The 11,499-nt window shown below is 33.8% G+C and overlaps 1 non-coding gene across 1 annotated transcript; it reads left to right on the forward strand.

The window, feature by feature from the left end:
* Positions 1-2,154: 2,154 nt before the first annotated feature.
* Positions 2,155-2,276, forward strand: LOC134371391 (small nucleolar RNA SNORA32). Its single transcript, XR_010022815.1, has one exon. It is a non-coding gene; the product is annotated as a small nucleolar RNA SNORA32 (small nucleolar RNA).
* The last annotated feature ends 9,223 nt before the right edge of the window (positions 2,277-11,499 follow it).

Here is an 11,499-nt window from a genome sequence, read left to right on the forward strand (position 1 = left end):
AAAATAAAATGAAGTATTTCTCATTGAAAAGCCTACTTTTATGCTTATGCCCATCTGCAGAATAAATATTTTATTACTTTACACATTCAGATCTACACGGTACATATTAAATTTGTATACTTCAGAAACATACTGGAATATATACACCATAAAGTCAGTAATTACTATATCTGGCTGGAGAGTTTACAAGTGAATATTTTTTATCTTCTACGTTTCCATTTCCCCCCAGCTTTCTACGTGTTTTGCCTTTGTAGTCATAACCATAATCATAATAAATGTATGTGCCAAATACCAAAGATGTATTTAAAAAATTTTTTTTCAAATATAGAAAAAAGTCAAATAGCACAATAGAAAATTGTCAGTAGAAATTAGTAGTCAATTTTAAAGAAATACAAATTTTATAAAACTGTAAATACTTTTTACTCTTTATATATATTTTAAATAAACTATTTTACATGTACTTTAAACATTAAGAATATACACTTAAAAATAATTGTCACTTGTATAAAAATAACAAAACATTATTTTCAATTGAATTCAATCAATATTTATTATATCTTTATATGCTAGCTTTTATATGTCATATATATATGTATTTAAAACACTTTAAAAATATTTCAATAGTTGAGACCATGGCACTAGGATAAAAAAGAGTTACTAAGATAAGAAACTGCCAAAAAGTAGGTTAACCAATTTTGTACTTACAAATGGAATCTTTCACCTCAATACAGGTTTGCAAAGATTTAGAGTTTAACTGTTATATATATTTTTCAAGTGCTAACAATCAAAGTAAACAGTATGACTATGAAAAATTTCTATATGTGTCGACACATATATACACATATATACTTATATATGTACATTTGTATACATATTTTACATATGTGTATAAAACATTGGTGGTTAAAGAGCCAGTCTATTTAAAAAGTGAATATTTCTACAATTTAAATTAAAAAGGTAAAATACACATTCTTTTTAGATAACTGTATGCATATCATATAGAATGTATTTAATATTTATTTCATGACTATCAAATTTGACCAATATAAAATCACTAAAAATTCAATCATCTTTTTAATTCTGCCTGGTCATTACAAAGAAGCTGCTGCTAGGTTTGCCATACTGCCATAAACAATTATAAAACTGTACAAAATACATACAGAAAAATTTTTTAGACATTAGAAATCAGGCATGGCAGGACACTGATTTCTGAGATAGTAGAAACAAATAAAATGAGCTCAGTGGTTTGCTGGTGAAACAACTGGCTTGCATACACACACACACCCCCAAACTAAAACCAAACTAACAACAAACATGCCATCGTCTTTAGCATTTGCCTTTTAAAATGCTTACATCTTTGTTGTATGTAAGCTTCCACTTGATGTCCCTGAACACAGAGTGATGCATACAGTCAGGTCTTAAGGAATGTTGTGAGCAGTGCTCAATGCAGGACTGAGTGAGCTCCATAGTTATCCTAGTTTTTGACCTGGAGGCATTTTCCAGACAATAGGCGAGCATTGATTAAAGCATAGTATGGCATCCTGACAGAGCTAAGAAAAGAGATAGTGTAGTTTGAGGAAGCTCAGGTAGCTTGATTTTGCAAGACAGAGTCCCAAAATGGAAGAAGTTGCCTACAGATAGTGCTCCAGCAGTCTGTATGATAGTCTCCTCAAGTCTTTTTCTGACTAACTGAGCTATATACTTAAGGATAAAACATCACTAGATGACCACAGGGATTTGTAAGCTGAAAAATTGTCAGAGCTCACATAGATCTAGAGACATTCAGATTCTGATCAGAGCAAAGAGTTCATGTCAAATACCATAGCAACCCAAGAAATAGTATGCCTTGGGAGTAGAGCTAAGAGATGTAAAGGCTAGTCTATACGTGTCCTTGGAAGGGTTATCAACAAGTCTCAGGAAGATCAAGTTGATCTACAAATAACCTAGAACTACCAAAACAAAATTCAACATGCTCTACAGGAATACAATACAGTGTAGAAATTCAATAACAATGTTTGTAACATTGCATTTGATAAAAATTTATTAGACAAGTGGAAAACCAAAAATACATGACTTTTTATCAGGAAATAAAATTAAATAGGCCAAATAACTAGACCAAAAATAAACTGTATAGAATTATAAACAAGGATCTTATGGTCATTTCCAAGGCTTTTAGAATACAGTTTCTCATTTACTGTGGACATGAACATAAAAACATTTCCCACTAGGTTTTCTCTCTGCTTACCTAGCTAGCAATCAGCATTCTTGGAACTTTTTATTAAACTGTTCCTTGTTTTACTTCCATTGCCTAGATGAGCACTGTCCAATAGAAATGCCATGCTAACCACATGTGATTTTCTGATAGCTATTTCACTGGTAATCAATGAGATTCTACAACAGTGCATAGCAAATTCTCCCTGACCACAGTGCATGCCTCGATCTCTGGAGCCTTACAAATATCCTTTGCTTAGCTAATCTACATTGTAAATCTTACAGGTTGCTAATAACAAGGCAGTTTTATGTAGTGGAGCTAACTCAGGAAGGCTGGCTTCAGAACTCATTCTTGATCTAAATGATCTAAATGTTACTAAACGATCATCTTTGGAAATATAAACTTACTTTTATGTTATTGTTAGGTAGGGCTGACAAAACAACCATAGACTAAATATCAGTTCTTTTAAGAAGTGCTATCCTTGCAGATAAATCTTGACTCAAGCTTTAGAGGAACTAAGGTGATCTCGATGGGCAGTGGAAAAAAAGCACATGTGAAATTCCTTAAATAAAAATTTGCTGACTAAAAAAAAAAGGCTTTAAAATCATCATTATAAATATGATTAGAGATTTAAAGCAGATGTTGAAAATAATGAGAAGAGAAATGGCAGCTATAAAAAAAGGAAGACACTTCTCTAATATATGAAAATATAAAATCTGAACGTAATACTTGAAATATAAAAATAACAATCAGATAGGCTTAACTGTAAGTAGTATACTATAGAGAAAATGCAGTAAATCTGGAGACATAATAAATGAAACAGTCTAATCTAAAGCATACTGAAGAAAAAATAACCTATTAAAAAAAAAATCAGCTCTGGTGCCTAGCGAGACAATATCCAGCATAGTTTCACAGTGTAATTAGAATTCCAGAAGGACAGGAGAGGTGATTTTTTTATATTTTAAACGTGCTTGAAATAGATTTTAATTTCATTTTTTCATAGGAATAATGCTTTATCCATGTTGTTACATTTGTTTGAGGAACATTGATATAGACTCCTTTTTTTTGTAGTATTTTTCTTTGATTAATACATGTTATGAATTAGGAATAATATCTGGATATTTTTATATGAAGTATATTTTTCTGCATTTCTTAACTTATTGGTTAATTAATTTTTATACTTGGGCTTTTTTCTGATACATACAATAAAAAGAAAATATTCCTCAGTTCAAATCTTCAACCATATATTTCTAAAGTCTTGTAGATTTTGTCTCTGTGTAATTACTAATATTTCTTCATAGTTTAATTTGTGTGTGTGTTTGTAAGAGCAGCCTTTGTTTTGGATGGCACAAAAGCCTTATTTTATGATGACTACTTCATATTTCGATCACCCATATTGATTTAGATTCTGAGTTTGTCAGTTGCGGAAACATATCTGTTTATACGTAAACGGTTACACCGAAATTTAACTACCCTGACCCGATTATTATACAACATATATATGTACCAAAATATCAGATTGTACCCCATAAAGAATGTACAATTACAACATGTGAGTTAAAATAAAACAAATTATAAATAAATATCACTTATTCTTTTAAAAATCAAAAGCAGGTATCTTTGGATGAAATAAAACTGATAAGGACAGTTTAAACTTTCCCACAAGTAAAAAGAAAAAAACAATTCATAGTAATTCCAATTTTAATTTTCCTTTTTAACCAGAAATACAGCTACAAAGTGTGACCTGTGTTGCTACTCAGTATGAAGCAGAAGATACAGGTGACAATGCTGAAAGAACTGAAGTCATTTGGAGATTGTAGAGTTTCCATCTTTTGGAAAACGTAGGGACATCAGGAGGTCATTGGTAATCTACTCCTAGCTACTTAGCCGGATGCCAGACTGTGCTTTTTTCATCATCAAGGCCTCCCAAAATCTATCTGGGATGGCCAGAAATTAAGTGCTTGCTTGTTGGATTTTGAAAGCTTTTAGAATATCCTTACTATTTTTCACTTTGTGAAATTCCACCATGACAGTAATTAACGTAAGTTAATGTACGAAGTGGACTTATTCATATGAAGATTCATACTATTCAACATTTTGGAACAATTTTATTATATCTATTTATTTTATTTCTATCTCTTTGTATAATTTTTCTTACATTTTGTTCTCTACCAATCATTTCTCTTTTTATTCTTTTTTTTGTTATTTATTTGTTTGTTTGTTTGTTTGTTTGTTATGAAAATTCATGAGATACAAAGCTGATTATCACCCCTCATGCCCAAGATGTGAAGGTCAGATCCATACTGGCAGCATGCACGTTACTGCAAACTGCAATTGTACCCTGTGTTCCCCTCCCAATTATCTCCAACCTCCTTCCCTTTCTCCCTTCCCCCCATTACACTTTAACCCAAGGTATGTTCTCTCCCTCTGCAAGTCTAATGCTCTACTGTGGTCTTTCTTTCCTTCCTTCTTTCTCTCTTAGCTCCCACTTATGAGTGAGCACATGTGATATTTATTCCTCTGTGCTTTGCTTATTTCACTCAGCATAAGTTTCTCCAGGCTCATCCATGTTGTTGCAAATGGCAGAATTTCATTCTTTTTTATGGCAGAGTAGTATTCCATGGTGTAATACCACAGCTACAACTTACAGAAGGGGAGAAAATTTTTGCTAACTATGCATCTGACAAGGGACTAATATCCATAATATACAAGGAACTCTTTTTATTCTTTAATTCCTATTACACAAATATCAGAACTCCAAGATACACTTCATGTCTCAACTTTTTCTCACTCTTTTAAACTCCTTGAAATTTATACCTATGGTCTAGAAATACTTATAGGTCTACATACTTTAACTTGTTTTTATGTTTTTTTGTTGTTGTTTTATTCAGCTCACTTGTGTTTAATTTTTGTAATTTAATCTTAAATTTTCAGTTATTTACTGAAGATTTCTTTCATGAAATGTCTGTCAATTCTGAACATGATCATCATTTAAATAATATCAGTAATTTTCTCCTTGCTTTATTATTTAACATGGGCTGTTAGGTCTTGTTGTTAAGTTTGGTGTTTTCCATTATTGGTCTTAGTTTTCCAAAAATGTCTGGCGATCCTCAGTTAGTTCATCTATTAGGTCTTGTACACTTCTAATGAGAAGAGAATCATGCATGATGCTTGGAAGAGCTCCTTGGAGTGATAAAGAAGACTGGGCCTGAAAAGCAGACTAAGAGGAAACAGAGTGTGAGAGAAAATATATGAGTATAGAAAACAGGATGTGTTAGGGGAGCCAATTGAATTGACAGTTTCTTGACTGGAGTAATTAATACTGTCAAATGTTCCTGAAACATCAAATACAATCAGATAAAAAATGAATTTAGAGATATTATTTCTTTTTGCTAATTGATGAGACCAGATGCCAGAATGAACTGAGTTGAGAAAATAAAAACAACTGTTTGGAGTTGAATGTGATAGAAAGGAGAGAGTTTAAAGATTTTAGACAGAGGTACAGGAGGAGTTGAGTCGGGATGCTTCTGGTGTTTTAATGGGAACAGGTAAGTTATTGACAAATGTTCATCTGAGAAGAGGTGGTTAAATATCCAGATGAGGAGAGGTTGGTCCTGCATGAGACAGGTAGAAAAGAAGTTTAAGACACTGGTGGAGATGTTCAGATTCAGATTATTTAACAGTGAGAGACACTTCTATATTGTAATCATGTATGGGACGGTTATCAGAAGCTGAAGCATTTTTCACGTGATGCTTATATTTTCTAAATGCAAGTAGTAGGTCAAGCCAAAGACTGAGAAAAAAGAATTTGGGGATTGGATGCATTGTACACAATTATGTATACTATTGAGTTGAAAAGAAAGAGTGGATATGTCAGGAAGTCACATTTCTGGTGAGGTGCCATGAGTTTATAAAATAATTAAATTACTCTGTTGGGAAACTTGATCTGACAGAGCCTACCTCCTTAGTGGTAGCTGTGAGAGTGTGATGATGTAGTTGCATTCAGGATTGGGTTATTTTAACAAGTAAGGTGAAAAGAGAATAGTACAAATAATTAAGTGAATGAATTTTTCAACATTAATGTGATCAATAAGTAACAATTAAGCACCTAATCTGTGCCAGAAACACATCGATATAGCAGTGAAAATACAGACTTTTCTTCTTATGGAACTCACATTCCGATGAATTAATAGGCCTATTATTTTAGGGGGTAATGAATGCTCTAAAAAAATAAAGCAGCACAGAAAATAATGGGATGATTAGAATGATATTTCATGAAGAGTATTCAGGAAATGACTCTGAAAGGTGAGATTTGAACAGAAAAATGACTGAAGTATTTTAGGAACAACTATGCATGCAAGGAGAGGGAGAAAGAAAGAGACGAGAGCAAGTGCAAAGGTCCTCATGATGGACTGTGTGATGCTCCCTACGAAAAGCAAGGGGGTTAGTGTGGTTCAAGCTGAATGAGAGAAAAGACATAGCATCAAAGAGTCACCTTTGATGCAGATCATTTAGGCTCTAATAAGAATTTTTTTTAAAAGTTGGATTTTAATCAGATTGAGATGCAAAGCCCTTGGAAAATTTTAGGCATCGAAGCCTATGACATACATATTTCATGTCTCTTTCCAGATTACATATGAAGACTACATTGTATAGTGAAAAATGTGTTTAAAAAAAAAAAGAATGTATTCGGAGAGTTAAGTTAGGAAGCCATTGTAATAGTTAAGGCAAAACTAAGTAGTGGCAAAGATAGCATTGACGTGATGGTGTTGGGAAAATAGAATAATTCAATCAGGCCTCCTTGCCTTAGGGATGGTTGGGGGTTGTGCGGCACATTCTTTGTAAATGAGTTGTGTGTGGGTGGAGTTAGTGCACATGCGCTGCACTGCTGTGACTTGGCTGCCGACAGCCTCAGGCTTCTGCTCTGAGTGGTCATGGTCTCTAACCTATGGCTTCCGAGGACCTGTTTGCCAGTTACCTAGCTCATAGACCTGCATGTGAGGGGTCTGGTGACCCAGCCTGGTGTGTGAAGGGTTTGTGGGCCAGTCTGTGAATGGGCTTGAGGGGTCTGTGAGCTACAGACCCAGACCTAGCTCGACAATTGGCCCAGTCAGCAGGATTATGGGCAGGTAAAAGAGTCTGGCAGATGGCAACAATCCTTTTTTCCAGTGTCTTTAGAATTATATTTCTGAAAGAAAAAAAAATGTGGTCTTTGATTTGTGGTATTTCATTTTGTAGCTCATTCATTAGTAACTTTCCATTTTCTTTAATAGTAAGTCAAAATTTTCCCACATGTATTTCAGGGACTTGCCTCTTGTCTCTTCTTTAAGACACCAATAACAAACTTTTAAAATTAATTTTATTAAAGCATCAAAAATCATTCTCTGGACTTTCCCAGATGGTTTTATCCTATCTAGCAGACACTCACACTGTTGATCCCACCTCTCATTGATTTGCTTGAAAATATTTCTCATGTTTTCAAGTCTTAGCTTAAATGTGACTTCCTCCACAAAGCTCTGCATTGCTCCATATACCGTATCAGGGACTGTTCTGTGGTTTGCACAGTGCTTGCATTCTGTTTCTTCACATATATTAGACTTTATTGTTATTTCCTTTTCTGATTCCACTCCCTTAATGGCTGACATTTGTTCCTTCCTTGTTCACCAGAATTCTCAGTTTGGCCTCGGTGGGCCCAGCACAGCTCCATTACCAAGAGCCTCAGTGGGCCAGGGCTGAGGGTTTTTTAAAAAGAATTATTATTATTTTATTTATTAAGAATATTTATGAGACACAAAGCTAATTGTCACTTCTCCTGCCCATGATGTAAGGGCCAGATTCATACTGGGGGCATACCCATTACGAGAAATTACTTTTGTACCCCGTGTCCCCACCCAATTATCCCTCAATCTCCATCCCCCACCCCCACTCCCCCCTACTCCACTGGATAGCCCTAGGAATGTTCCCTCCCTCTATAAAATCAGGCACTACTGTGGTCTTTCTTTCCTTCCTTCCTTTCTCTCTTAGCTCCCACATGTGAGTGAGCACGAGGTATTTATCCCTCTGTGCTTTGCTTGTTTCACTCAACATAAGTTTCTCCAGGTTCATCCATATTGTTGCAAATGGGAGAATTTCATTCATTTTTATGGCACAGTAGTATTCCATAGTGTACATATACCACAGTTTCCTTATCCAATCATCTATCAATGGACATTTAGGTTGGTTTCATATCTTGGCTATTGTAAACAGAGCTGCGATGAACATGGGAGTGCAGGTATCTCTCTGACATGATGATTTCCATTCCTCTGGGTATATACCCAGAAGAGGGGTTGCTGGATCAAATGGAAAATCTATCTGTAGTTGAAAAACCTCCAAATTGTTTTCCAAAGTGGTTGTACTAATTTACATTCCCACTAACAGTGCAGTAGTGTTCCCTTCTCTCTACACCCTCGCCAGCATTTGTTATTCGCCATCTTTCTGATTATAGCCGGTCTAATGGGAGTGAGGTGGTATCTAAATGTGGTTTTAATTTGCATTTCCCTGATGACTAGTGATGTTGAGCATTTTTTCATGTATCTGTTGGCCATTTGTATGTCTTCCTTTGAAAAATGTCTATCACTTCCTTTGCATCTGACAAGGGATTAATATCCAGAATACACATAGAACTCAAGCAATTATACAGTAGAATTCTTTTTCTTAGATTTTGAACAGTGCCAGGCACTTAGTAAGAAAAGTATTTCTTGAACAAGTAAATATGTATCTCTATGTTTGGTTTCCCGTAAATAACTACCCGTCTAAGTGGACTTTTGTTTTACGCAGAATAAGGATTTTACTACTTGTCTAAGTTCAAGCTGCTGCAACAGAATGCCACAGGCTGGGTGGCTTAAATAACATCTATTTCTCATAGTTCTAGAGGCTGAAAATCTAAAATCAAGGCACCAGAAGATTTGGTGTCTAGTGAGGGGCCTCTTTCTGGTCTGAAGATAGCTGTCTTCTCATTGTATCCTCACATGGCCTCCAGAAAAATCATGTCTCTCCTGTCTCTTATTATACAGGCACTAATCCCATTCACAAAGCCTGCATCCCCATGACCGAAGCACCTCCCAGAGGCTCTTCCTCTAAATACCATCATATTGGGGGTTAGTACTATAACGTATGTATTTTGGTAGGACACGAACATTTAATCTATGAAACTATATTAACATATGAGATGCTTTCATGTGTTTTTAACATCCACAATTGATAAAGATATAAATCATTTTACTTTTAAATGCTCTATTATCCTGCTCTTTTTATTTCAGGGTTTTGTTCTCTAGCTGATTGTTGCAAATGACTATTATGTGATAACATAACTTTAAAATATTCGCCTTCTCAGATGTGCCATGTACAATTTATGTTCTAAATGCATATCTTCTATTTAATGAGTGTCTTATTGAATGTTGATCAAATAATGCCATGGATGTTTTATATTAAATTGCTTGAGTTAAAGAAATACAAGACATAAAATCATTGGGTCAGGTAAATGCTGAACATAGGGTTTCATTGAACAAAAATCAACAAAAAATGTCTGAAAGTTAAATAATCTGATGATTTAAAACTTATTCTCCCTGGTCTGTAACATATTTCTCAACAAAAAATGTTGGAAAAAGAGTGAATCTGTCAATTCTTTTTTTTTCCCTCTGGAGGTATTACTTCAGAAAGTATATCTGTGTGCTAAGCCACAGCTGAGTTATTGATTACAGATTATTGTGGTCATTCCAAGAATCCCTACAGATATTTGACCCTGTTCTTTGATTATTTTATTCTCACTCCCTTTGAGAAGTAAGCAGAGAATCCTGAAATGCCATGTATCTAAGATGATTTGAAGAGTTGCCTAGTTTCATCAGATCTACCATTTTTGCTTTAGAGAAAACTCAACCCCACAAATCTTTTTCTTAAAATTTTCCTGAAATTAGAACAAAAGAAAGAATGAGGAAAATAAGAACTATGTCACGACTCTAACTATGGCTTTTTAATTTATGAGTTTCAGCATGGAAGACTGCAAATTTAAATGTGCACCAATAAGACAATGTTGGAAAAGTTAGGAACCATAATTCTTCATTCAGCAATTCAAACCAAGCCAGAAGCCATTCTAGAAAAAATATTGTATTTGAAAATTCTGTTTCATTTACATTCTCTCTTTATATACAGATATTGTCCTGACTGAATGAGACTTACTTTTGAAGAACACCCTAAGTTACTTTTTTCTTTGTTCTGTTCTAATGATTTGGTGGCACTGACTAATTTGGGAATTGCTAGTAGAGACAAATATACTTTAAAATTCTATAATTTAAAGTAGAAAAATGTAATTATTCTCTCATAATCTTCTTGCAAGACTGCTGTATTAGAAAAAATAATTTCCTGCTTTTTTCTATACATGGATATGAAATTACATACTTCTTTTAGAGTTTTCATTTTTGACCTATTGAAAAATCTATGAACTACTTCTTCTGGTATAAATTATTCTGTGTCCAAATAAAGTTAACCTATTTTTCTCCAAATTCTTTAATTGAAAACAATACACACATATGTAGTTTTAAAGAAAATTTTAATAGTTTCCATTTAGGTTTATTCACAATATAAGAATATTAACAATGGCTAATCTACAATTATCCTGGTATGTTGAACTGCAGAATGTCCTCCTTTGAAATTTCACTAGAGCTTTTGAAACTTTGCAGTTTCCAAGCTGTTGTAGTGATATGAAGGAGGTTTAGGACACATGAGACTTGTTAAGGAGGTCTTTGCCAAGTCAAGTCCATGTCAATGAATGCAATACAAGCATACTTCAAAAAGTATGCAGAAAATGGAATTAAAAGATTTTTCATGAACTTTTTGAAAACCCCTCATATATTCTCCAATATTGTAGTTAGTTCAAAAAAGAAAAAAATAAAAAGAAGTAAATATGACTTTCTTCCTACAACTTGATCATTGCCAAGGACAAATCCTGACAAATGAACACAATATATTCCTCAGTATCACTGCTTTGTATCGTATCAGCATCATAGTTTGTTTAAAAAAAGGAAATACAGTGTCCTTCATAAAACTTGAGTTTAATACTGATTTAGACAGTTATTCTTATTAATAATTTTATATGTGCATTTTATTGTAATTTACTTATACAATTCGCCCATTTTAAGTGTACATTTCATTTCTGTAAATTTATAACTTACATAAGATTATTTTGTAAATTTATAGCGTTATTTATTTATTTATTTATTTATTTTTGCCAAAAGAGAGCTTTATTTCCATGA

Source organism: Cynocephalus volans, chromosome 2, assembly GCF_027409185.1.
Source record: "Cynocephalus volans isolate mCynVol1 chromosome 2, mCynVol1.pri, whole genome shotgun sequence".
NCBI lineage: Eukaryota > Metazoa > Chordata > Mammalia > Dermoptera > Cynocephalidae > Cynocephalus > Cynocephalus volans.